General features: G+C 40.2%; 1 protein-coding gene across 7 annotated transcripts in view; it reads right to left on the bottom strand.

The window, feature by feature from the left end:
* Nell1 (neural EGFL like 1) overlaps positions 1 to 27,925 on the bottom strand; it is an 813,237-nt gene that overhangs the window by 390,061 nt on the left and 395,251 nt on the right. The window lies entirely within an intron of this gene.

The following is a 27,925-nucleotide window of genomic DNA, read 5'->3' on the forward strand; positions in this document are numbered from 1 at the left end:
TTTTCAAAAAATGTTCATTTTACTCAAATTGCTTATCAGCGATGGTTACAGAAGCAGATTACAGCGTGGGAATCCAAGATGGACAATGTGAGGTCTACTTTTTCTTCCACTATTTAATAGCCAATGACATACATTAACCACCCCAAGCCCAGGAACCCCATCCATTTGTTCTAAGGGTCAGTTCTGAACCTAATGCTTCATATCTTTGAAGACATCATCCAACTTGATCAACATGCAAATCCACGAGCAAACTACAAACACTTGTAAATCTGAGAAAACTGATGTTCAGAGAAGTTAAATATCTGACACAAAATCACCCCATTTAAGATATTCTAGACTTTGGATTTGAACTCATAGCCCAATGTCTTATTCACTCTGATTTACTTCGTGAACACATCTTCAAAATCAGTCAAATACAGTGTTTCACTTAAGGTAGTCATCAATGCCCTAATACCCTTAACAAATAGAAACTAAGGATAAAAATGACTAGAAAATTCATTTATCTATTTATTTTTAAAAGAAAAATAGGTCAATTTATTTCCTAATAAAACACACTGATATAACAGCAGACTGTTTTCAGTGCTAAAGATCTGTCAGGCTATAAATAAAAGTTATTGTTGTATAATCGAGGTCTTAAAAGGAGACCCACAGTTAGCAGGAGTCTAGTAACCATGACATAAAAGACAAAACACCAGAAATTGGTGACAGAACTCAGGTACTCAACAACTTCCCATGTGCTCATCTCCATCTTGGAGTAGCTTCCCAGGGGAACCTAACCTGCATCCAGAATCCTGAGGTAAGCAAGGAATTAGTGCAGTGAAGGCACTAGAACACAGGAGCTAGAAAACTGAAAGATAAAGTCACAGAGTGGTGTGCTTGACATTAACATTAAGTCTTTGGTGTGACTATATGGGAGGGTAGAAGAATAAATTACTGAGAGTGACAGGTTGACTATACCAAGAGGAACCAGAAGTTGGGGAAGTTTGGTCTGGACTAGTGATATCCATAAAATCTTACCCATTTCCATACAGTACAAATGGACCTCTCCATCCTCTTCTAATTTAAGCCTGACCATTTCTGAGCATGAAATCTGAGTGGAGGCATATCACTTCTAAGTGGAAAGGTTAGAGCCAGCATCTGGCCTACCACATTTCCCTATTCCTGTCTTCAAAATCACAGAAGTGCAGAGTTGAATACTCCTCCCTGCTGGGGCTCTGGAGGAGAAACAAGTATGGTGACCCTGTTATATGATCTAGAAATATATTCCTCTTGAGTTAAGCCATTCAGCCTCCTCTGACTACGACAAAGGTAACTATAAAAGTCAACTCAAAAAAAAAAAGGATTATGAAGATTGATCTTCAAAGTTGAACAGGAATTCACCAGACAGAGAATGAAGGTGGATATCCAGAAGGAAAACTTTGGAGACTGAATTTTCTCTGTAGAGTTAGGAAGTGGGAGAATCACTTAATCATGATTCCCGAAGAGTATTAATTAACCTGCTACCAAGCCCTGAGCTAAAGTGATGAACAAAATACCATCCTGGCTCCCACAGCCTAACAAAACATTGAAATAAACCTACAACAACTTCAATCAAGGATATGAGACTTTTTAATAAGGAGATTTGACCTCCAAGAAGGTCAGAGAAGGATTTGCTATGGAAATGATATTTTATTTGAGATCTGAAACAGAAGTGACAGGGATAAAAGGGAGAGAAATAGCATAGCAGACAGAGAAGAATGTGCGGAAGACTTGGTTACAGAAAGAAGCATTACCTATCTGAGATGTAAGGAGGAAGACAGGCTCCAGACACCTCCTGCCAGGCCTTGGGCCATGTGAAGAAGCCTGGACTTTAATCAGGCCAGTGACATAACCCAATGTCTGTTATTAAAATATCACTCCCGCTATAGTGAGGAGAATTGATTGGAGCAGGGCAAGCTGAAGGCTAAATCACATAGGTCTTTTACTCACAGAACACAATCATGCTGAAGCCTGCTTCACTCTGCTGAGGGGCCCAGCCATTCTTTAGGATGAGAAACCAGTTAGGACTTGCCTTAGAGGCAATTCGATCTTCACTCACGGGCCACAGCTGGCAAGCAGGCTGCTGACTGAGATGAATGGTTCCCTGTCATGGAAGCTTGTCAACTCCTCCCCAGAAGCCTCCTGGGGCATTTCCCTTTGGCCACTGTGCAACTGCTGAGAGGTCTCCACCTCCTCTGGATTTGAAGAAGTTACTTCTGTTGATGCAAATCAAACAAGCTATCCCTTTCTTTCACAGCGTGCTAAGGCCTTCAATTAAGATATTTTCAAAAATAGACAAAGGGATATCTAGAAGACCCCAGGGAGAATTGCTCAGATAGATTTAATCCAATCTTTGCTCTCTGCAAACCATCCTGAACCCCGTGGCCATACATCCTTGCTGCTCTGATGATGTGTCTTAGAGTAAGTTCTGTTTTCAGCTCATACCATTTGTAATTTTGGCAGAACTAAAAGCCAAAAAGTTGAAAAATGCACCAGAAAATTAAATGATTACTATCGTATCTTTGTTGTTTATCTTTCATCTTGAATCCACATACAAAAACCACTACCTAGCATAAACGGTAGGGAAGAAACAAAAAAAAAATTATTCAGCTGAGTCTCTAGAGGCAAGGCGATAGAAGAAAGGGTGGAACTGGCAACTTCATAGTTTCAGGACAGGGAAGGGGAATGGAAGATCGACAGATTTGCCAGAATAAAGATTGCTTCTTCATCTCAAAAGACATAGCCCAGCAGACAGTTTCAATAGGATTCAAGAGTGCTTCAAAAAGGAATTTGATTATAAAGAGAATCAAAACAGAATTAACATCTTCAGAGAGCTGGGATATCCTGAGAAAACAATCTTAAGAAGAACAAAAAATTGATTTTTAAAACGAGCTAAGACAAATTTTGCTTTATGTTCACAGAAATGAAGAGACTCCGAAAGGTAATGAATAACTGCAAAGTAGAAGAAAACAAAAAACATAACTCCCTACTGAAAGAATGAACCAACGTTCAGAGACAGAGAAGTAATGGCCCCAAAGCAGAGAGGATTTTCACCGCAGATCCGAGCTGCCTCCTGACTTCTGTCTAAGCCATGAAGGTGCCACCTCTCCTACTGCGCTGTTCACCCAAACTAAAGGCAAGAAGGGGCCAAGCCAAGACTGCACCTCAGGGCAGATGTTGATCCCACCACTCAAATCCACACTCAGGCTAAACCTCTGAATCAGCCCAAACAATGTTCTAGGAAGACCCACAGTTAGCTTGACATCTACTAGAAGGACAGAGGGACTTCAAAGCCACATTTTTAGGTACAGGGCAATATTAAGACGAGTAAGAGGCTAAACAGAACATAGTTAGTACATAGCGTGAAGCAAGGAACAGCCCCTGGTATCTGGTAGCCAATAAATGTCTGTCAGTTTTAGGTTTCAGACACTCTCCTGGGGACTCTACAGAGAAGAGCTCATCACTCAATTCATTCTTCTTGAGCACTATAGAAGATTGGTATCTCCATGTTGTGAAGAACAAATTGAAGCTCAGAGATAATCAGGTCACTCGACCCAGGCACAAAATGTTCAGCAATACAGCCTGGATTTGGATCCAGGCAGTCCATCTCCAAAGTTGGCATTATGTTCACTGAGCAAGGTTTGACACTCAGTGACATTGCAATAAGGCTATGGTGATATTAGCTGTGACCCAGAGAGCCTTGATATCTATGAAGACAAGCAGACTTCCAAATTCTACGTCCGTGTGCAATGTCCTTCATAACCTTTATTCCAGATTATAGTCTCGGTTAGGGTGGTAGCATGGCCCCATGCATCACTGCTTTCTGGGCTCTTTTAAATCAAATTCGAACATTTTCACACATTAGGCTCCAGTGACCCAAGGCCCAGAACAGGCAGGAACCTGTATTCTGTTTCCAGTCGGACCCCATAGCCTGCTACTGCCGATTTCACAGGCGCTTAAAATTGCTGAACGTCTCTGGTAGAACTAGAAATTAGTAACAGAAAAGCCTAGGTTTTTATATTATTATTAAACACTGTTAAATCAACATCTATAAACTTTACTGCTGTATATATCAGCTTGAGCATAATGAAGCTCAAATTGTGATTTATCCATATAAATTGCTTGTCACCTTAGAAATATCAGACCTCATCTTCTGGTGGTCTTTTGAGGCCATAAAATTCATGATTTATGTCCCCAGGATGGCAAAGTACTTTGTTTTCATTTTTTTAAAGGTATATTTATGAACTTTAAAATGAAACTTCATGTGGCATAATGGTTCTTCACATATCACCAGCCACTATCTGCATCAAAGTTCAGAGCAAGCAAAGACCCAAATTTAGCATCACTGTCATTAAATTAAAGTGCAACTTCTAGGTAGCATATGCAAGTGTATGTAAAAAGTTTTCTCAATAAAATGATGTGATTTACTCAGACTTATTACAGAACAATTTCGTAGAAAAAGACAACTCAGGGAGGGTTAGACGTGGGGGTAGGAAAAAAAGTGTCATGCACTATTCCTTGTGTAAATTTCAAAGGAAAACAGAGTGATACTGAAAACGAATACTTACTGAATCCATATTTTATGCCAAAGACTGTTTGCATTTCATCTCATTTTTCCTAGCAAGCCCAGGGGTGACCCTCACACTCTAAAAGTACCTAGAATTTCAACTAAGGCCCATGTGGCCCCAAGAAGCATACTTGTTCTGTGCTGATTTTTGGACCAAGAGCATTGGAAATGATAGTCAAAAGTCACACTCCACTCTTGTTTTTTCCATTAGCTAACAGTGGGGTTGGGTGAGTTACTTTTTTCTGTAGATCTTGGCTTTCTCATGTGTAAAATGAAGGAACTGGGCCAGACAGACCACTGGTTCCGATATTCCGGACACCCTCAGGTGTTTCTAACCACTCATCATAGAAGCCTCCCTGGAGCAGTCTCTCTTGGGCCAACACTCTCTATGCAGAAACCTGCAGATGAGCCAGACGCCTCTCCCATGACACAGGTCCTAGAAACACTACTAAGATGTCCTCAGCCTTTGCTCCGGTCCTATGTCACAGAAAACTAAGAACAACTAGGACAAGCAAAGAGATATTCACACAGTAGCACAGCCCTGGACAAATTCCCAAGGACTGGCAAGATAATCTGCACAGCAATTTTCTGACTCCTGACTTCACAGAGACTGCGGGCTATAAAAACACAGGAGTGCTGGCCAGTTGGTGGGTACATCACAGCTACCAATATCTTCCATTGTGCCACAGGGATTTTTTAAAGTTTACACCTACATGATTTTTTTATTGGTTTGCAGTACATGGTGATTACATTAATCATGGGGAGCTGCTACAAGTACACAATACAGCTCAATTTTTTTTTTCATCTCCTACTCTTCATCTCCCTCGATGTTCCTCCCAACTCTTGGTCCTCTTCCCTTTTAAGAGGTCTGTTTCCATCATTTCTCCCCTCCAGTCTTTATTTCCATCCACTTTACCTTACCTCCTCCTCACTCCATCTCTAATTCTTCCATCCATTTGAAAAAAGTTTCCCTAATATATATATAACAGGTCACCATATAAGAGAAACCATGTGATATTTAACTTGTGTGCCTGACCTATTTCATTTAACATTATGTTCTCAAGTTGTATCCACTTCTCTACAAATGCTTCAAATTCATCATTCTTTATGGCATAGTAGTACTCTATTGTGCATAGATAGCACATTTTCTTTATCTATTTTTCTGTTAATGGGCATATATGTCATTTCTAAGATCTATTATCAATTGTACTGCTAGAAACATGAGTATACATATAGCACCTTAATACAATGTCTTTCAGGAAAAAAAACTAGAAGATGAATAGCTGGGCCAAATGAAATTTCTATTTTTAATTTTTTAGGAATTTTCACACCGATTTCCAGAGTCATTATACTAGTTTACAGTCCCTCCAATAATGTAGAAGAGTTTCTTTTCCCCCACATCCTCACCAGTATTTGTTATTATTTGATTTCTTGATGAGAGACATTCTTTCTGGAATATGATGGTATCTCAAGGTAGTTTTAATTTGCTTTTCTTTATGTGATCTGTAACATGAGTGTATACAATTCCAATGAAGGGCCGGGGATTTAGCTCAGTGGTGTTACCTCTTGCCTCTGCCTCACAAGTGTAAGGTTCTGAGTTCAATCCCCAGTATGAAAAATAAATTCCAGTGACGCTCTAGGGCAGTGAATATGTTCTGCATGCTGCTGTGAAGAATGAGGGAGACATGTCACTGTATATTTTTCCAAACCAATAGAGTGAACAGTGAGGGTGATTCCTGCTGTAAGCTAAAGGCACTCAGTCATTACGCAGCGTCAAAGTAAGCATGTCCACTGTAGCAAATGTGGCGGTCTCGTGGAGGAGGCTGTAATGCCCAATGTAGGTGTGAGGCAGGGACTTAAGTGCAATCTTTGTGCTTTCAATTTTTCTGTGAACCTAGAACTTGTCTTTTAAAAAGTATTTAATTTTTAAGAATCCAATGAGGTACACAGAATATGGACTGCCACCTCCTTCTTCAAATAAGAAACTAGGGGCCAAGAGAAAAAATTTGACTTGTCCGCAGGTTCACAGCTGATCATTGCCCTGGAAACAGCCTCAAAGGTTTCTAACCCCAGAAATAATGTTTTATCCAATGATCTATCCTTTTCTATAATTACATTTTATTCCTAAAATGAGGGGAGAAAAATCAAATGCCTCTTCAATCTAGAAATGCAAATGGAATGCCTACAGAAACCAGGTTTAGAAGTAAAGAAATAAGGTCTTTCTTATGATAAAGAAATAAGGGGCTTCGATAAGAAGTAAGATCTTTCTTATGATCAACAGTACTTCACCTCCACAGTTGGAAAAGAGGAGGAACAGAATGGACTGTGGAAACTGGAGCTCCAGTCTAATACCACCATGAAAGAGTAATAAGAGACACTGCCCTGTTATTGGTTACTACACCCGAGACAGAGTTTTCAGGTTCCATGTCTGTTAATGTATTTAATAGTTCCAACTTTATAAAGTACAGGTTAGATTCATCTCCACCTTAGAGATGAGAAAATAAAGGTGTGGAACTGGATAGTAAATTTTCAGAGGCCACATGAGGCCGGAGGTGGACCTCTTCTTCAGGGTATCAACTTAGACACCATGGCTCCAACGTCTTCACGCTGCAATCTTGCCACTCAAAAACTGTGCACTACATATCTGATCCTTCTAGATAAGCTGAAAGCTCTAGAGCCAATTTTTTCCCTAAGGAAGTGTTTAGATAACTGATAAGGACTGAACTGTGTCCCCCCAAAATCTACTTCCTAATACGGCAGCATTGAGAGATTAAATCTTTGAGCGGTAATCTGGGTTAGGTGGGACCAAAAGGATCTAGCCATCCCCCTTTTAGGGATCTTCCTGAAAGACTTAAAATCATCCTATTAGAGAGGGACATGCATACCTGTGTTTATAGCAGCATAATTTTACATTAGCTAGATCTTGGAAACAGCTTATACATCCGTAACAGAAGAATAGATGAGGAAACTGTGGTATTTACACATAGTGGAGTGCTACTCTGCCATACAGAAGGACAAACTTGAGGAATTCATTGGTAAATGGATGCCATCTGAGAACCTAAGTCAATGGAAGGCCATCTGTGCCTTCCTCAAACCCAGCCTCACCCGAGAGGGCGGTGGGCGTGTGAACATGGACTGTGTACCCCAATCCAGGTTCTACCGGGAGGAGAGAGGCCAAGTCCAATGGAGGTGATGGCAATGATTTACTCAGATGGCATCAGATTTCAGTCTTGAAAAAGAAGGAAGAAGGATGCCTTTACAGAATATGGATGGCCTTTCCTGATCACTCTGACTCCACAAGACAGTATTCTTGCTTTACAAAAACAGAGGAAAGCCAGTCGAGGGTGAATGAGATGGAAGAAACCCTAACCGCCAAAGAGGCCACTTTCCCCGCCTCCGCCTCTGGCTGTGACTCATCCTTACAATACCAGGCGGCATTTATTGATTACTACTTTGCAGCAGGCGCAGGCTTAGGAACATACGCTGATTCATTTCATCTTTACTAGTACCACATGGGTATTATGAACATTTTTATTTTATGTGAGCATAAGAAATGAACCAGATGGAAGATGACTTGAGAGAATTTCTATCCATGGCATCTGCTCTTTCCTGGCTTTCTACCTTTGCTTTCTCCTCCAAGAATATCCACCTTCCTTGGTTAATTAAATAGCAATGTCCTATAGTCACTTGGTCAAATTATTAATTCCCAACTTACGCCAAGCAGGCAAAATAAAGTGCACAAGCTTTAGACTTCTAAAAATAAGTGTTTGGGTGCTGGAGGTTTAGAAGTGACTTGTTACAGTGTCACATTAACCAGTGATTAAATATCAGACTCTGAATTACATAAACAAGCAGAGGCCTGTGGACCTACAAGCAGGCAGTTAATGAACACAGCCCGGGTTCGACAAAGCCATTTGGTGTTTTCCTCCTCCCACAAGATGAATGGTGATCAGCAAAATGTATTCAGGAAGGTAAGCTAAGTTCTTCATGTATTTCCCCATGTGGAAAGATTCCTTAGGCAAAATAAACTTCTTGAACTGAACTCATCATCATTCCCAATTTGAAATTCTTATACATCTGACTGAAACTGTGAACTTTAACATGAAAACCATAAAATATCTGTGCTGGTCCTTAAAAATTATGAAGTCCAGGGGCCAGGGATTTAGTTCAGTGGTGCTGCGCCTGCCTTGTAAGCGCAAGGTCCTGAGTTCGATCCCCAATACCAAAAAACAAAACAAAACAAAATCATGAAGTCCAAAGGGAAGGGGGACATGGGAGGGGTAGGGGAAAGGAAAGAAAAGAAAGTAGTAATTATGAGAAAAGGAAAAAAAATCATGAAGTCCAGTTTCCTATATGATAGCTAAGTGGTACACCCCTGTAATTCCAGCTACTCAGGAGTCTGAGGCAGAATTGCAAGTTTGAGGCCAGCCTGGGCAGGACCCTGTCTCTAAGTTAAAAAATAACAAACAGGGATGGCTGGCTGGCGATATAGCCCAATGACTCTTGGGCTCAACCCTCAATATCAACAAACAAACAAACAAACAAAAACAAGTGGATAGAGAGGACAGACAAAGACACCCTAACACAAGCTGCTTTCCTTTGAAAACACATTTCAAAGTGGGAATGGACCACACCATCCAAAAATCGGGAAATGGAAGAAAATCGGTGTCTCTGCTGTCCAATGGGTTCTAAGTTACTTTTTAAATGGATGAATTCTTTTGAAAATTAGCAAACTTTTGTAAAGCATTTTGTAAGTGCTATTCCTGGTCCCCACTGTTCATTGATTAGTCCTCATTATAACTCTTTGAGTAGGTATGGCCTTTTAGCCTCCCAGGTCTACAGAAGTGGAAAGTGAGACCTGGAGAACTAAACAACTTGCCCAAGGTCACACAGCACATAAGGGACACAGAGGAACAAAAACGGAGGCAGGCCTGGCTCTCCAGGTGATGCACTCTCAAGGAGAGTGGCATCACCTACGAGGGGGTGAAAAACTTAGTCAGAAGGTGGTGTGGCTGGATTAGAGACGCAGACAGAGGGTCTGTGGTATTAAAATGTCAAGGGAGTAAACGTGTTTAAAAGACTCCTCAGAGGACAGATAATGAAAAGGTTAAGAAATGTTGCACGAAGCCGAACTGCCTCCTTCTGGAACAACATCTAACTTGAAGGACAATCGGTAAAATACGAGAAAGTAGAGGCTCGGGCCTTCTCCACATGGGTGGGATGAAGAGGAAAATGAGAACAGTCCACCTGCTGCTAATGTGAACAGCTCTAAAAGACATGGACGTACAGACCCTGTCGACGGCCCCGCGTTCAGTTCTGTGGGTCTATGTCTATGAATGAGGCCCAGACCGGATGGTAACTCTGGGTCTCGGTTTTTGAGGAAGTATCAACTGTTTCCCCTTGTTGCTCCAGCCTAAATTGGGTTTTTCCAGGGGCTGGGGGCTGGGGGACTCCAGGGCTTGGAGGGAGGGAGAGGAATGGACAGCTATTGCTTACTGGGTACAAAGCTCCTGTTTGAAGCAATGAAGAGGTTTTAAAAACAGTGAATTGGCAGGCGATGACTGCACAACGTTGTGTTGTTACTGCTGCCACCGAATCACGCCTTGAAAAAGACTAACATGGTGAATTTTATATTGTATATAAATATGTGCAATTTTAGCACAGTTGTGAAATAATGTCTTAAAAATTATTTATACTCTTTACATCACAAATTACATAGTACATCAATTATATGTCAGTAAAACTGTTCAGAAATTTAGAAGAGGACCAATCACAGGCCTATATTTCTCATTTCTTGGAGGAGACAACAGCAGAGCCCTGAATAGCTGGATATCACACAGCCAGATCTCAGTCCAAATTCCTGCTTTACCACCTATTACCATTAATTTAGAAACATTAGGTCGTATTTATGGACGTAGGGTTCCCCACCTGAAGGACACAGGGCAGTGGAGTTTAGTGAGTGAGTGTATGGAATACAACATGAAACTCGCAAGTCCCTCTCCCTCCCCCCCCTCCCTTCAGAGGCAGGCCTTCTCACCTGCCTAACCGGCCTTGCAGATTCGAGCCAAAGCCAGTGTCTGCTAAAGCCAGTGCCCTTAGCCTCCCGTGCTTACCCTGACTCATCCACCAAACTGCCTGATGCCCCTTCATAGATGAAGCAGTCATTCATTCCTCCTCAGCCTCCTGCTCCCCACAGAGGGCTGCGCCTCTTGTGCACGCAAACTGCCTCTTCTTATCCCTTGCCTGAGACCAGCTGCTACTGCCTGGATTACTTGGAGGCATGGTAGTTGATTTGCCGGGTGTGTGTGTGTGTGTGTGTGTGTGCGTGTGTGGTCTGTGTGTATGTGCATATGTGTACTCTTTAATGTCTTTGCCCTGGATATTGTGAAAGAAATGAAAACTCTTAATTTAAAACACTCGGAACTCGTGCCTTGTGAGAAGTGACTTTCTTCAGGAATGGTAATGTACAAGACTCTTGAATAAATAAAAGGCTGATAATAAAGATAAATTGGTCATGCTACCTTCGGTAAATAAATCAAACTTTTGGAAAAAATAAAATTAAAGTGTCTATGATACAATAATAACAACATTCTTGGAGGTTAAAATTACTGCCATCCTTTCTTTTAGGTATCTGCTGACATCAAATCTGGAAACTTGTTTGACAGTTGCAAATGAATTGTAGATTACAATCCCCACACACAACACAGAGGGGGTAGAGATAGAAGGAACTGAGTGATACTTATTATTTTATGATGTTCTTAAAAAATTACTTGGGGGGAAAACTGGAAAAAGAAAATGGGGCTACAGTTCAATTAATGACAGCAGCCTTCTCCTCCTCCTCCTCCTCCTCTTCCTCCTCCTCCTCCTCCTCTTCCTCCTCCTCCTCCTTTACAGCCTCTTCTTTCTCCTCACATACCAATGCCCCAAGAGCACCTGCTTTTCACCACATGGTAACATCAGGGTTCTATAAAGCACGCCCAGGATCTTCACTGTCTTCCCAAGTATTCTTCTCCTACTTTCGATGGGGCAGGCTGGCTGGGTAGGTGTTTTCACCTCTCTAGTAGGTGTGGGAGGGGTGTTCCCCTGGGCCCCGTCTGAGCCTCTGGGGGCTCACTTTGCTCTCAGAAATGATATCGAGTGAGGGTACAGAGATGAGACAGCTTAGTCATGGCTTCCACAGAGAACAGGAGACACCAATCTGAGCAAAGGAGGACACTGATGTGTTGAAGGCACTTTGAAGAAAACATGCAAGGAAACGTCACACGCAGGTAAGGAGTATCTACCAAAGGACACGCATGATGCAGAATGTCATAAAAGGCAGATAAAGGAGAAGGTAAGAAATGGGAAGTGAGGGGAATTATCATTATCATAGAAAAAGATGCAGCGATTGAAACAGCCCCCATCTATAAAGGACTTCACAGAATGAAAGCAATTTGTAGAAGGATCTGATGGTCAGGAGAGCGTGCAGTGACTGTGTGAAGAACAACGCTGGTAGAACGAGCATGGGAGTCTGGGTCCCGTGGGTTGATGAATGGAATGAAAACATGATAGCTTAGATCTAGGAGATCCTGGCCGGAGATGAGGCTGTCAGTTTATGATTTTAGTGACACAATGGCAAAGTCAAGAGCATAGGAAGTGATATGGGAGTGAAGATGACTATAGTCACAAAGGGAAAAATATTTAGGGCTGGACTTTTTCCCAGAATGAGGAGACAGCTTTACCTGAATTTGAAGCCTGAGCACCTAGGTATCAAAGAATTCAATAATGAGAGGGAGCAGCCAGGAGTTCTCTCACTGACAATAACTAGAAGAGATAACAGGTCTTGTGAACAGATGGCTGAGACTTCCAAAGACAAAGAATTTTGTAAAAGGAAGGAAGAATTGCTCTAGATGTAACAAAGGTGTCTTAAGAAGCTGATGCTGTCCCTGGACTCCCAGGTGCACTAGGTTTTGAAGAAAAAGCAGCCTCCACTGAGACTGCTGTATCCTGGGGAATTCCAGAAGACTAAGACTAAGAGTAGGGAGTCTTTTCTACCGATGCAATGAGAGTTCCAGAGAACAAAGTTTAGTAGGAGGGAAAAGAACAGGTAGAAAGAAAAATTAGCTCAAAGGACACACAAGATAGAACTGGGCATAAGCTCTAGAAGAGGACGGGTAATAAAAAGCCTGGAGGTGTGAACAGAGAACAAAGGTAACGGGGATGGGAGGCATGGGGTTCCAGCAGGCACAGGGCATGAGATGCGGTGATGTGGAAGGCGGGATGAAGCTGATGGTTCAGTGGAGAAGTAGACTTGGCTTGAATTGAAAAAATATGGAAGGTGTTTTGTAAATATCATGCATAGGAAAGGAAAAACAAATCAAATCACCTCGCCAATTCAGGGCCAGTTCTCATGTTCATCCAATCTGATACACTCTTCTCACTTGTCCTTTTAGCAAATGCATTTTCATCCTTCAAAACTCATCCATAGTTCAACAGGACAAGAAAGTCCTCACTTCCAATTCTCCCCGCTTCCACTGGATCACCCATGGCACTCCATATCCATGGCTCTAACTTGGAATCTACTTTAGGAGAAAAATCGCCATAGCTCCTTCTCGATGTCTGTAACATTAACTTCTGCAAAGTTAAATGCTATTGTCCTCGTTTGTGCATGCGTCTACTCCCCTACTGGTCTGCTTTCCTTAAACACAGGAACTTTCTTACATTGTTTGTCCCTATCTTCCACCAAACATACTACCTAACCCCAAATATGGGCTAAAGGACATTTGAAAATAAGTGACAAAAGATGACTAATTGGATGGAAGGATAAGTGGATGTATAAATAATAATAAATATAGTAATAAATGAGAACTATACGACTATCTTATCTATTAAAATAAAAATAAGAATTAGAAGTACAAATAAGAATTGGCCTTATAATGGCTATTTTTCCTACTGCTTAGTCTCTTCTTTGGAAACTCATACAAAATTTCAAAATATTTGCCCTCTAAAATTGAACATGAACTTCCATAGAGTACTACTCATTTCTATTCATGCTTCTGAGCTTTTGCTATCAACTTTAGAGAGAACCTCATTTATTCACCAACTCCCTCTCTCACATAACTGACTTATTTAAGCCGGAGTTGTTAGAAGGTCAGTTCTCAATTAGCTGAACATTCCTCTATGTATACTTTATAATACTGAGAAAATGCTCTAAGACCTTTATCTAAGCTGTTTAAATATCAGACTAAAATCTACTAGGTAATGTGATGTATTTTCCAGCTCCAGAAGAGGTCTTCGGGAAGGGGTATTTATCAGTGAGGTGAAGTTTAGCACAAATGAACCACCTAATGTTTCCTGGAGCAAAATACATGTCATATAAAAGTGGCTACAGTTTATTGAAACACACATTCATTAGTTTTAATATGCATGATTCTGCAAAGCATTTTCCCCTTACAGAAAAGAAAATGAAGGCTTGGAAAACTAAAAAAGTCTCCCTTAGAAATATCATTAGCAAGGGATAAGGCCAGTCTTGAAATCCAAGTTTATTTTATTTTGAAGCTTGAGTACTTCCAATTATATGACATTCATAAGGACACTGTACCTAATAATAGTAGACTTGGTTAGAAAAGAACATGTCCTATATCTAGGTGAACATGTCATTTGCCTACCAAAGAGCTAGAGGTTTTTGCCTCATACTCAAATCCCACCAAATAGAAATGATCTGTCATCAAATACATTCATAAAGTTGTTTATTGAAGGTGAATATTAAAATGAATGCATTCCTTTTGAAAGCAAACAGGTCAAGAAAGCCAAAGTGTGCACATTCCTCTCTGCATTCCTAGAACTGTCCTCCCGTCCACAGTGTGCCTTGCTCCAGTTACCAGGCTGCTCCAAGAGCTCAAGGTCATGCAGCTAAAACGCAGCAAGAGCTGAACCCAAATCTCAGACTCCCTGACCTCAAGTTCATTGCAGTTTACCAAGACGATGTTGCGACCATCAACGTAAACGTTCTTTTCAAAAAAGCTGAAATACCTTTTAGACCTAGAGAAATAAACACTGAATGTAAATAAAGAAGATCCTGAATGCCTTTTTCCATTATTTATGATCCACATCAAGGCTGTGTTTTGCTTACTCTCCGAGAGGGGCGTTAACCATAACTTTCTGACTAATACTCATGCCATCAGCCATGACAAATGATGTCGTTGAGTACTGTGAAGATGAACTAGCGTTTATAAACCCAGCAGAGACCAATGTTTCTGGGATATTTAACTCTTATTCTTTGGCTATTTCTCTACTTTGTGGGCTCTTTTTATTTTCTGTGCCATTCTACATCTTAAACCACAGAAAATATCAAAATGGAAGTTGAACTCCAGTAAGAGATAAAAAGAGTTGGCTCAAAAGTACACAATGGTCCATGCAAAGCCCTGGCCCCCTCTCCCACCACACCAGACAAAAATTCACACTGAGAAATGGCTTCTCTGACAGCCCCCCACTCCCAAATAAAGATCATTATGACAGTGGGGGGCACACTTGTTTCAGGATATGGCCGACTACAAAGCCCCCGTTCTCCAGCTGTTCTTTCTCTTTTGAAATATTCCAAAATGTCCAGCTCAATCCCTCGCAGTGAACCGGGAACTACCACTGTTCTCAAAGACCAATGAGAAAGTGTGCCTGCTCCCCGGAATGGCACCTTGTTAGCAGCTTGCTAATCAAACACTGCCATGGCCTTTCCTTGGTTTATTCTATAAAACTTCGTATATTTAAACCTTGCAAAAACAAAAATGGGAGCTGATGGATTCCCTTGCCACAAGTTTATCAATAAGCAATATTTGTGAATTTTGTCTCAGAACTGGTTCTGTTTCTGACAAAATTTATATAGTTATCCATACAAATATGGACCCTCATGAGGGATTTGGGCATTATTTACAGTTCATATCATATGTCCACAAGAAGAATCCATTAAAAGAGGGGTAACATGCTCCAAAGTTGGGAAGAGATTCATCCAACATTTTTCATTCTAATCTAATTGATAATTTTATTTAATATTATTCACATTTTAGATGAATTTCAAGGGATTACCGGTTGGTTATTTTTATACTTGCCTTTTTACACGTCTTGAAGATGAGAGCAAAAAAATGGGACATATTAACGTAATCAAACTACTTTCCATTTGTTTGCTACATATTTTACTTTTACAGTCTGTTACACCAGATTCTGCTATTGGTCCAGGAAGAACACTGGATTATTGTACTCAAACTGAACACTTCTTTCTTCACCATAGCTTTACTCCGAAAGCTTACGTTAATGTAGCTAACACTTCCAGCATTTTGATTTCCCATCCTTCATTCACGGGGGGAGGCAATAGGAAGGCTGCACATCTCCCTTTTTTATCTTTAATGCCCTTACACAGGCTGTCCCCTATCTTTATACTGTAATATTGACTAACCTCTCTTTAAATTCACATAGATGCTATCTTCAGATGACAAATTGTAGCAGGCTACCCATATAATTGATCTTGAATTCCCTATGCCCCCAACAACCTTTAGCTGTGGCATTTTGAAGGACTTTGTACTTCTGAAAAATTGCATGCTGATGAAAGTTCTGATGGGGGCAATGTCTCACTCTACCCGAAAAATGTTCCAAATCTCCCAAGAAGTGTGAACATTGACCTCTATAACCATTTTCAAGATATACTTTTTAAAAACTAGACATGAGCTATGAATAGCAGTCTGTGTTAAGAAACTAATACTCTCTCACTTTGCAACTTAAAAAAAACTGTATTTACTTGACCTATGCATGCAGCAGGTGACAGTGTAAAGTCAAGGAAAAATGATGTGTTGTATCCATACACATCTCTCAAATTTGCCTGGCTTATTATAAGAAGAGGCCAAAAGTGGAGAAAGAAAGGACATCTCTGAGTTTTGGGGCCAAATTCAGGTTTAAACCTGGACACACACACTAGATTTATTACTTTAAGCAAATAATTTTTCTTAGTCTCAGTTTACTCACATGAAACCCTAAACTGCCCTTGCACAGAGACTGTGAGAATTAATAAGACAAAGTACTGCTCACCACAGATCCAGACATGCAGAGGTGTTTGCCAACATCAATTTACTTTTATCAAGAACACTGCTTTGCTCAGACTTCTGTGATCCATATTTGAAACTCAGAGTCATGTTCTCTGGGGAACAGTCACAGTCATTTATAAATTCCTATGGCCAGGTATATAAAATCCAGAACAGCAGGCATTATTGGAGCTACAAAAAATATTCAAGGGCAGACAGAAATACAGACATGCACGCGCACGCACAAACACACACACAGTCACACACACACGTCTCACGGGGGCTCAAACAGAAGAATAATAAAGAATAAATATACTTTGCAAATTAAGGAGAACAAATTATAAACATTGCATCTAAAATAATGATTGGCAAACTCTGTCTATAAAAATGCCAGACAGTAAATAGCCTCTCTGCCACTGTAGCATGAAAATGGCCACAGACGATGAAAAACAAATGAGTGTGTCTGTGTTCTAATAAAACTTTATTTATAAAAACAGCCAGCATACCAGATGTGCCACAGGGCCCTCATTTGATGACCCCTGATCTGAAGAAAAGCAGGTGCCTGGGTTTGGTGTCCTTTATGCTCCTTTCTTCCTGTTGCATTCACACTAACCTTGATATTTAAAGTACTTTCACATCCAAACAATTTCACAGGACATCAAGTTTGGAACACTCATAAATAATGTTAGGGCAAGACAGAGAAGTTCTTGTCTTTAAAAGATTTATGTTTTACTCACACATAATGATAACATTTGTCAGTGTGATAATGAAAAAAAGAAAATACATATATCTCTCTGTGAATTTGGCAATCTCCTTTAATTTATAACACTAGTAACTAATGAAATATTTCCATCCTTTTTATCTCCAGATAACATAGGCATTAAACATTTTAGGCATAACCTAAGGAGACTCAAGAAAAATGATTTTTAGAAAACATTTCAGGACATGAAAATAAAATTTTCTCTTCCTACTTTGTGCAATACTTGAAGTTTAATAAAAATGTTGATTCTAATTGTTTTGCTCTTGGCTATAAAATAAGAAGAGCATTTTCATTCTGATGTCCCCAGTGTGAAAGCTCAGTTCTATCTTTAGCTAAAAATCATTCCATCAAGGCTCAGCAGTTCACTTGTTATCCATTATTTTTTCTCTTCCATTCAAGGATTTTTTTTCAATCTACATTTAAACCTGGAGCTTTCCATCTGAAAGTCAGGATAGATTTTTATCTTCAGTTAGAACCAATTTGTTAGCATGAAGCTGATAAAGGACTAATTGATATTTATAAAAGTAGCTCACAAACATGAAGATTCAAACTGTAACTGCTTTATGTTAGTCTAGCTTTGAATGTTGTTCCTCAAAGTCTACCCACCCCCCCCCCACACACACACACATAGCAGACTGAGCTTTAGGAAGTAAAGCATAAATCAATTAGCATTTCTCTCATTTACCACCTCCTTTGCATTCTCAGTATACATGGAATACAATTTTAGGGGCCCAACCCTGGATCTTTACACAACCTGTCCTCGACTTGTCTTTCTCATCACCCTCCCTGCCCACATTCTGCCGAAACAATGCCAAATTTCGATCTGTTCCTTAAACAGACCAGGCTCGTTCCTGCACCATAGCAGTTGTTGCCCATGAGTAGCACAATCAGTGACCGGGGCCGGTCCCATCTCACTTCACAACTCAACTCAGCAGCCGCCTCCTCAGCCTGTCTCTGTCTCTGTCTGTCTCTCTCTCTCTCTCTCTCTCCTCAGTCACTTTCCATTCTTTACATCATCTTGAAATTCTGCACTTTATTTACTGGTTTTCTTCGTTGTTTGACCCCTCCAGTAGCATACATGTTTCATGAGCGTGTGGATTCTTCTCCAAGGACGTGTAGATCATGGCACCCCCAATACTTACGAGTATTATCAAACATACGCTAGGCACTCAATAAATATTCTAATAAATAACTGAATGTATAAACATGTGCGAGAAGGATGATTAGCATTTACCTAATTGTAGGTACCAGAGTGATCTAAGAATCATGTATGAATACCTCCTTTAATTTCCGAACCATAAAACATAATTACATCTTAAACCTATTGTATCACTAAGAAAACTGAAATGTTATGGGGTCAAGTTCTAATTTAAAGTTAAAAGACTGTGGAGCTAGGGTTCAATAGCGGTAGTCTCGCCCTAGAACATGTGCTCTGAACACCTCCACACTGAGGAAAACAGCCTGAGCGTGCTGCCGACTTCTCTGGGTCTATGCACATCCTTTGATCAAGTTCTCCCACCCTGGAACTATGAGAGGAAGGAGAGGCAGAGACACATGCTCTGCGGCTGTACCACCAGACACAGGGAGCCCACACGGTAAGACGATGGGCAGGTTCCTAATAAACCACTGACCAGCAACGGCACTCATGCGGAAATGTCCGTGGTGCCCAAAATGTTTGCTATCCCAGCAGAACTCTCCAGAAAATCACCATTTCATCCAGAGCCAGAAAAGCCAGATTCTCCTCCCTGAGCCACTCAGCCCAGATCCAATTTTATTAATCTATAAATCAATCAAACAATACAACAGCTAACATCTGTTGAGCCAAATATCATGTTTAGAATGTATTCATTATCTTGTTTTATCTTCCAAACAACTGTATGTCAATAGGTAGTATTATAATCATTCCACGATTATATAAAAATTATTGGTGGAATGGCATATTGGTTCATTTTACACCAAAAAACAGCCAGAAGGACTGGAAGATATAGATAATAGATAAATAATTATTATTTCTAATTTTAACAGAGGACCTCAGAATTCAGGAAAATCTTAGAACACAATCCCAAGGCTAGCTGCAACTTCAACTGTGTGCATAAAAAAGAAAACTAAGCATTTCCTAAGACTAAGATTTTTCAACGCCATCTGCCTGAAAATCACCATAGCAACAATACAAATCCACAGAAAGTGCAGTGAGGACATTCACAGTCACGTTCTCTGGGAGCTGCCTGGAGTTATACAGTTGTTGTGTACTATCATATTCCCACCGAGCCATTTCTATTTTTTCAAGGCTCTTTGCATATTTTTTTAATTAAATTCCAAAACAGAATTATAAAAATGATAATAATGTTTGCTTCCTACAAAATAACACTTTTAAAATAATACTGTGTTTCTACTGTGTCAATGACGGCAGTTACAAAAAAATGTTTGAAGTTAATCTACAGGATTCTACACAGAGTGAGGTGTGCTAATAAGATTCAAGTTTAAAGTTGTATGATAGATAAATTTCAATGCTTTTGGAACAACTCTTGTCATCTCTGTCACTGCAGCTAAGAGCTCACAGCAAGATGGCTACATTCTGAACTAGAGGACCCGTTCTCCCCACGACAGGCCTCGAATCCTTTACACTTCATAATGCAGCTATTATTGAGAGGTGTTCTGAGAGGTAACACCCGCCAGGTGCTACAAGGGATACAGCTAGATGTGCAGCCTAGAACAAGTTACTTGGTACTCCAGCCTCCTTTTCTTCCAGGAGATGCTTGTAAAAGAAAACTTACCCCCAAAGTTTGTGTAGAGCGGTCCTTATGCAAGCACTACCCCCTCAGCTCTGACCTCCACCATTCCATGGCTTGCAAGGCACCTACTGTCCCCTTTGCCCGGATAACGTATCTCGAATCCATCAGTTTTTTCCCATGCTCGGGCTTCGATCTTCTTTTGTGGACTAGTGAAACAGGCTTCTTTCTGTTCTCCACATTTCTCCTTTCTACTCATTCGATCTAGTCTGTGTCCAGAAGCCACAGTGAACGTCATTTAAAATAAATAAATAAATAAATTATTTAAGGACTCTGCTAGCAGCGCTCAAATCCATTTTTGGCTCCAGCAACCTGCTCCTGTCTACTCTTTGTGATCACACCCCTGGCCATGTTCTTCAACATCCCTGTTGTCCTCCTTTTTGATATTGAAAACACATACGGACTTAATTCTTCCCTATGGACTCGGTCATTTCTCTTTGCTAGGGGCCAGATGCCCCCATCACTGGCTAACCTATGACTATGTGGCCTGCACTTTAATTCCATTTCCACACCTCAGCCTCAAGCTGACCAGCGTGGCCCAGCCTCTTCACTTGCCTTCCCACTAACCCAAACTCGCAAGGATCCCCTAAGCCTCCATCTGGTCCGTGCCCTCGACTTTCCTAGGCCACTCTTCTACTAAACATCATTCTATACAAAAAACAAATGAGGAATGGTAAAGAGTAATTATGATGGAATATCTACCAAGCACTGTGTCGTTTGATCTCACACACTAAATATTTTAAACGCAGCTTTTAGGAAGGTGAAACATTTAGTTTGCAGTAACTAAAAGAACAAAGACATGAAGTGAGAAAATATGAGCTTGTGTGGGTTGAACTGAGTACACTGATGACAGCATAATGTACATAAAGGGAAAGAACAGGCAGAGACGAGGCTGGGGGAAACAGCACTGGAACCAGCATTGGAGGTTTTGAATGCTAAAATAAAATCTGGCCTTTGTTGGCAGTGGGAAGACATTGACATTTAAACCCTGAACTGGTGGGATCTGAGCTGTATTTTAGAAAGATGAGTCTAGCAGCCGAGGAAGGATGAATGGGAGGAAAAGAGCAAAAGGTGTTTTTCTATGCAGACTTTCATGGGGAAATCATCATATAATGACAGCCATCTCTCTCTGCATCTCCGATTACTATGATTAACGGATAAGAGAGCAGTGGGTGCTCGCAGTCAATTGCAGAAGTATATGTAAATATGTGATTTCCCCAGAATTACCTCAGTGCCCTTCTAAACTCATCTGTACTTTCAGAAGAAAAAAAAAGTTTTTTGCCACACTGAGTCTCTGTCAACAGCATCCTTAATCAGTGTGTATAAAATCCCATTCATCTGAATGGAGCCCCCTGGGACTGAGGACACAGCCCCAATGAGCTGTCCTAACTGGGCTGCCTAAAACATGATGCCCTTTGATGTGGAATGCCAGAAAAACAAAGGCTCACCATTGTAAGAAATTCAGCTGTAATTGTCAAGGTCCCCAGAGGCAATACAGATGAAGTATTACACTCCAGGAGTTCAAATTGCTGTTAGGAGGAAATGGTACATTTTTGTGAAATAGTACTGCCTGTGGCTCAGAGAGAGGGTTCTGAAGTCAAGCAAGTTGAGTTCAGATCTCAGTTCACCCACCTGCTCTCTGCGTGACCTTGAGTACAGCTCTGAACCACTGTAAGGGAAACAGTAGCACCTACCTTATGAGATGATTAAAAGAATAAGTAAAATAACCCATGTAAATCACTTCACACAGAGCTCAAGTAACTTAGTTTGTTTTTTAAACAAAGATCACTGTGGCTTCTGGATGCAGACTAGATCAAATGCATAGAAAGCAGAAATACAAAGAACCAAAAGGGGGTGACTTCACTAGTCCACAAAAGAAGATGGAAGCTTGAACATGGGGAAAAGTAGATGGATCTGGGATACATTATGCAGGTAAACTGGACAGGACTTGCTAGATGGAGTGAAGACTGGCCTGGGTTTATAGGATTAGAACTGAATGGATTGTGGTATAATATGCTAAGATGGCAAAGATGGCCAGGGACAAGTTTTGAGTAGAGTAATAATATTATAATATGATTATATTATGATTATTATAGACTTAATATATTATGATTTCATATAGTAACTGAGCTACTAAATAAGAACTCAGAGCTCAGGGCTGGGGGTATAACTCGGAGGTAGGGAACATGATTAGCATTAGGTTCAAGTTCCAGCAGGGGAGGGGGTGGGGAGAACAAGAGAAAGAAAGAAAGAAAGAAAGAAAGAAAGAAAGAGAGAGAGAGAGAGAGAGAAAGAAAGAGAGAAAGAGAAAAAGGAAAGAAGGAAGGAGAGAAAAAGGAAGAAAGAAAAAGAAAGAAAGAAAGAAAGAGAAAGGAAGGAAGGAGAGAAAAAAAGAAAGGAAGGAGGAAGGAAGGAAGAGGAGAAAGAGGGAGAGAGGGAGGGAGGGAGGAAGGAGGAGGAGGAGGAGGAGGAGGAGGCTACCACCAAGTCGAAGCCTGGAACACTTGAACATTTGTACTTTAGCCAGAAGAAGAGCTTGCAAGGTGATTAGGGAAGGGTCATCAGAGAAGACAAGAGTTAAGCTATCACCGACACAGAGAAGGAGGCTGTTTCAAGGGGAGGGCTGGTGCTCAGCTCAAGGCCTACTGGGAGATCACATCGGGTGATTGCAGAGATAAGTCTCCTGGAATTGGCAATGGATAAATGAGAGCAGAGTGGAATGGCTGGAAATTAGATAATGACAGGCCATGGAGTAGTTATGCCGGCGTAGTGATGCACACCTGTAATCTCAGCACTTTGGAGGCTGAGGCAGGAGGATGCCAAGAGCTCAAAGCTAGCCTGTGCTACACAGTGAGTTCAAGGGCAGCCTTGACAAACAGGGAAAGCCTGTCTCAAAAAACCGAAACAAAACAAAAAGTTGAATTATTTGATGCACTTTTATTGTTTTTAAAATAAAGTCATTATTTTTTATTAAGAGGAAAAAACTAAAGCCAAAACAACTACTGAACTTGGAGGTAGAGGAACATACTGAAAACCAATTGATACAGTTTATCACAATGCCTAACATGTTACAAGTTCTAATACAAATGTTTGCTATTATAATGATAAAGGTAATAGCTCCTGCTATTATGATTATAAGTATTACTTTGTTAGACTGTAGTAATGGACAAGAATAAAATACATCTGTGGGCCTGGCCGGGAATTTAGCTCAGTGATGCCATGCCTGCCTCACAAGCACAGGTTCGATCCCCGGTACCCCCCCAAAAAAACCCAAAAAACCAAAAGTCAAGGGCTTTGCTTTCCACAGTCATCTTCTCCCTCCTCATCCGGACAGCACTGTTGAAAGGTGCTTCCCAGCCCACTCTTCTAGAAAAGCTGTTCTCTTCCACTGTAAGTGGCGTTCGAAGCTCCTAAGAGTTGACCCTGAGCCTTCAGTGTCCTTTCCCTTCATCTCAGTGCCTCAGCCTCCACTCTGATCAGCTCTGTCAACCACACTTCCCAGACCGGCCACAGTCTGTACTTGGTCACACGGCATATGCTTGGGGTGGAGCCCTGTGATTATTCCTACATTCGCTAACAATTCCACATAACTTATCTTTTATTTCTGAATAAAAGACTGAACAAAGTTATTTAAGAGATCGACTGTAACACGCATTTAGTTGAGGGTTTTCAGTTTGTTGACAATTCTGTCATTCTTTCAGCATTTTACTGAGCCAGATGTCAAAAATTACAGCCTGAATAATTTCAGATTTAGTAATTTTACTGATGTTTTCCCATTATCATTGTGGGTCATTTTCCATGAACATTTTGAAAGTAGGAATATTATTTAAGGGTCGAATTTTGAGCTATACTTGTTAATTCATTTTTATCAATATTTAAGCTCTTATTTTCTATTTTGGTACAAACTAAAGACAGTGTATTAATATCTGCCACTGTAACTATATTTCTGTCAATCTTCCTTGTTTGTCTAAGAGATCTTGCTTTATGTGTTTTATTCGTGTCTTCATTACCAACTTTCCTTTCATCAATATTAAGTGCCTATTCTCATATCTTGCAATACATTTTGCCTTGAATCTATCTTTATAGATACTAATATTACTTCTCCTGCATTCTTTCTGGGCAATTTTTCTTGTTCTACCTTTTCTCAATTCTGAAATTTTTTACTTAGTTATAACTCTCATAACCTGAATATTGTTGATGTTTTCAATGGAGGTGCATTTTGGCTTTAGAAAGCAAAAGATAAACCATTTAAGTTTAATTTATACTACATAGTCAATCTTTTGTTTTATTTGTCTTTCCATATTCTAGGCTCCCTTGTTATTTTGTTTTATGTATTTGCTGTTATTAGGAAGACAGTGATTAGTTTGCTTATACCTCTGAGCCGATTTGCAAGACTAACCTTTCATCTTAATGCTAGTAGTATTTACCTTTAAATTTTTCAAAACCAAAATTTTCCTTTTCACCCTCCTCATGTATGCACACAGAGATACATACATAGACACACACACACACACACACACACACACACACTACATAGCATATGTAGGTAAGGATGGATGGATGAATGAATGGATGGACAGACAGATGGATGGACAGAGAGATGTTATTGCTTTAGGCTTACATGTGAAATAAGAAATTTAAATACTTTTACTTCCCCACTGTTTCATTTCCCCCATGTGGAATTTCGTATGATTTCACTACACTATGACCCATTATTTCCTATGAAATACTTTTTTAGGATTACATGTTCATTTTAATATACTTTGCCTTACAATTAACTTACATAAAACAATGATTTAAGTTTCATTCTAAGAGCAAGCAGCCTTGTTATTAATTTCTGTGTTTTTATCAAATGATTTCTCCATTTTTGAGCTCTCTAGTTTAAATTACCTACTGGTATAAGGAGCACTTCTCCCAATGTATGTTTTTTCAATTCCTTAGAATTTCTGTTGTCACCCTATGTAAAGACCCACTTTCCTGGGTAATTATTTCTTGAATCATAAAATTTTCATATATGTATTCTAAGTCTGGGACTCACCAGTGTTTTGTTTCTATGAGGTTATACTTTTTTTTTCATGAGTATTTCCTCCTCTAAAGAATTTTAAACTGTTTATCTTTTCTGCTTCATTGATTTTTTTTAATTATTATTTTTTGGTACCAGGGATTGAACTCGGGACCAACTTATCTTTAAGAAGAAACGTGTACTTAGGTATAAAACTATTATGTTTGGGGCCGGGGATTTAGGTCAGTGGTTTTGCTGCTTGCTGCATAAGCACAAGGACCTGAGTTCGATCCCCAGTAACAACAAAAAAAACCTATTATGTTTACCTAGAGTCTTTATTTTGTAGTTGAATATGTTTCAGCTTTGTAAATTTGTATTGTATAATTTTTCCATTTTTCATTTGAGAAGTACTATAAAGGCTGCATTCTATCAACTATCTCCAGCCTCATTTTTTCTTCTTTTTTTTTCTTTCTGTTTACTTTCTATGGCAACCTCTTAATTTGGAATTTCTACCATTAATTCTATTTTCTACTATGTTGTTTATTTATGTTATAGTATGAGAATTTTAATTCGAATCTCGCTTTTTCAGTATTCTTGCAAGTAGAGTTTTTCTCTCAATCAACATGTCTATCAACTCAGACTGTATTTCAGCATATTGGCTTTTTATAGCACCCTGATATCTCCTTGTGACGCTGTATCTTTCTTTACTATCTTAATGAGATAGCATCTAAAATTTCTTTTTGTTTCCTGTGAAGCCAAATTTACAAGGATCCACATTTCCTCCAAGTATCTGGAATAGCAGTGTCCTACTCTTCAGGTGAATGTTCAAATAAGGCCATTTACTTTTGTTTTTGTACATCTTTCAATGAACAGAATATAAGTCAGAACTAGTGATGATAGGTTACTGGGTGTGAATAACTCTTTACATCGCTACTCTTATTCTCTTGGGTGTTATTATTTATCTCTTCCATATTTAAAATTGGAAGTTGGATGGAGAAGAATGAACTTTAACAGAGCTTCTGTTTACAGTCATCAAGTATGGGTCTGCTTGGCAGAAAGAGCATTTTCTCTTGATTCCTTCTGCCTGGTTCTGTGACTGCAGAGGACTTCTAGGAAACAAATCGGGTCAGAAGCGCTTCTTTAACCAAAATGATACTATAAAACAAATAAAAAGAACCGAATTTCTAGCACAAAGACTATTCCTAGGCCATTTTCTGCATCAGCCTCTGCCTACTCCACGGTGTGGGAAATAACCACAGGTCCCACCAATGCACCACACTGTGCCTACAGTTATAGCCATAGTACCCAAGAGAAAACCACAAGTCTGTCCCCCGTCAGCACGTGGATTCTGTGTCATACAGGGTCAGCCTCATTTCTGGCTAGTGTGGACTCTACATCCTGCTAGACCCTGACAGTGGGATGGTTCGGGGCTGCTTCCAGTCCTCTTCCTATTGGCTGGGCTGATCACACACAGACTGAGACCAATGCCTGTGTTTTCCAATCCAACCCATAAGTATCAGTCAATAAAATTTCCCCCAGACTCAGGAAAATGATTCAATCCTCCTTACTGTACAGTTTAAGAATTCTGTTGTTTACGCGTTCATATTCATTCATCCAGAATCGCTAAAAACCCAAGAGAGACACAACAGGAAATTCTATCAGATTCCAATTCATCTGTATTGCTCTCAAAGAGGCTCCTCTTACCATTCTCAGCACCTAGGCTTCTTCTGAACTCTTGCACCCCATGACCCAACCACCCCCGCCCAGACCCATTATGAAACAATGAAAGGACCTCAACACTGCTGGAAATGTACATTCTCCTGAGTTCAAGAAGGAAGTGAGCCAAAAACACAACAGGGCTGTAATCTTGTCAAAGCCTGATATGAGCATAAATCACCCATGGTTTTCTCAAGCATGAAGCTTCCCTCCTCTTGCTCATGGTATTATAATGAGAACAGGCATGCGCAAATGAAAAATGGTCCGAGAGCAAAGTGGCAAACACAGTAGTTATCCCACCCTTCTTCAGGGGAGGTCCTGGGAAGCACTTGGAAGAGTTTGTGCAAGAGACCAATGGTAGATCATACAGAAAATTTACCTGCAATTACATAGTTATAAAGTACCAGGGTAATGTGAAATGAATCACAATCCTGTTGACTCAACCTCAGAGGGGTCTGTGTTCCTCCCTACATCGAAGTCTCACACATTCACAGAGACTTCACTCATTGCCACTGCCCATGTTCAGATCCTCTTCATTTCCCATCAGGAGAACAGAACAGCCTCCTGCTGGTCTTTTTCCAGGAGTTCCCAAGCGAGACTGCACATGAGAATCATCTAGAAAGCTTTAAAAATATTCATTTATTAATAAACTTTGTGCTATACAAATGATATCTAAATTAAGGCTACATAAAAAATATCTCTGTACAAACTCTATCCCAAAAGAATTAAATAAGCTTTGCCAGAGGTCCAGCCATATCCTGAGGATTTTTTTTTTTTTGGTACTGGGGATCGAACTCGGGACCTTGTGCTTGCGAGGCTGGCGGTGGCACCACTGAGCTAAATCTTCAGCCCTCCTGGAGATGTTTAACATCATCATAAGTAACTCTAGTGACCAGTCAGGATCAAGAACACCACTGTTACTAAGATGCATTATGTAAAGGTACAATTCCCAAATGAGAAATATAATTGTGTTGTGCACCTAAAATGTACCAATCAAAGAAGCCAAACACACACACACACACACACAAA

The sequence above is a fragment of the Heterocephalus glaber genome, unplaced genomic scaffold, assembly GCF_053883595.1.
Source record: "Heterocephalus glaber isolate CG9 unplaced genomic scaffold, H.glaber_assembly_v1.0 deba00001428, whole genome shotgun sequence".
NCBI lineage: Eukaryota > Metazoa > Chordata > Mammalia > Rodentia > Bathyergidae > Heterocephalus > Heterocephalus glaber.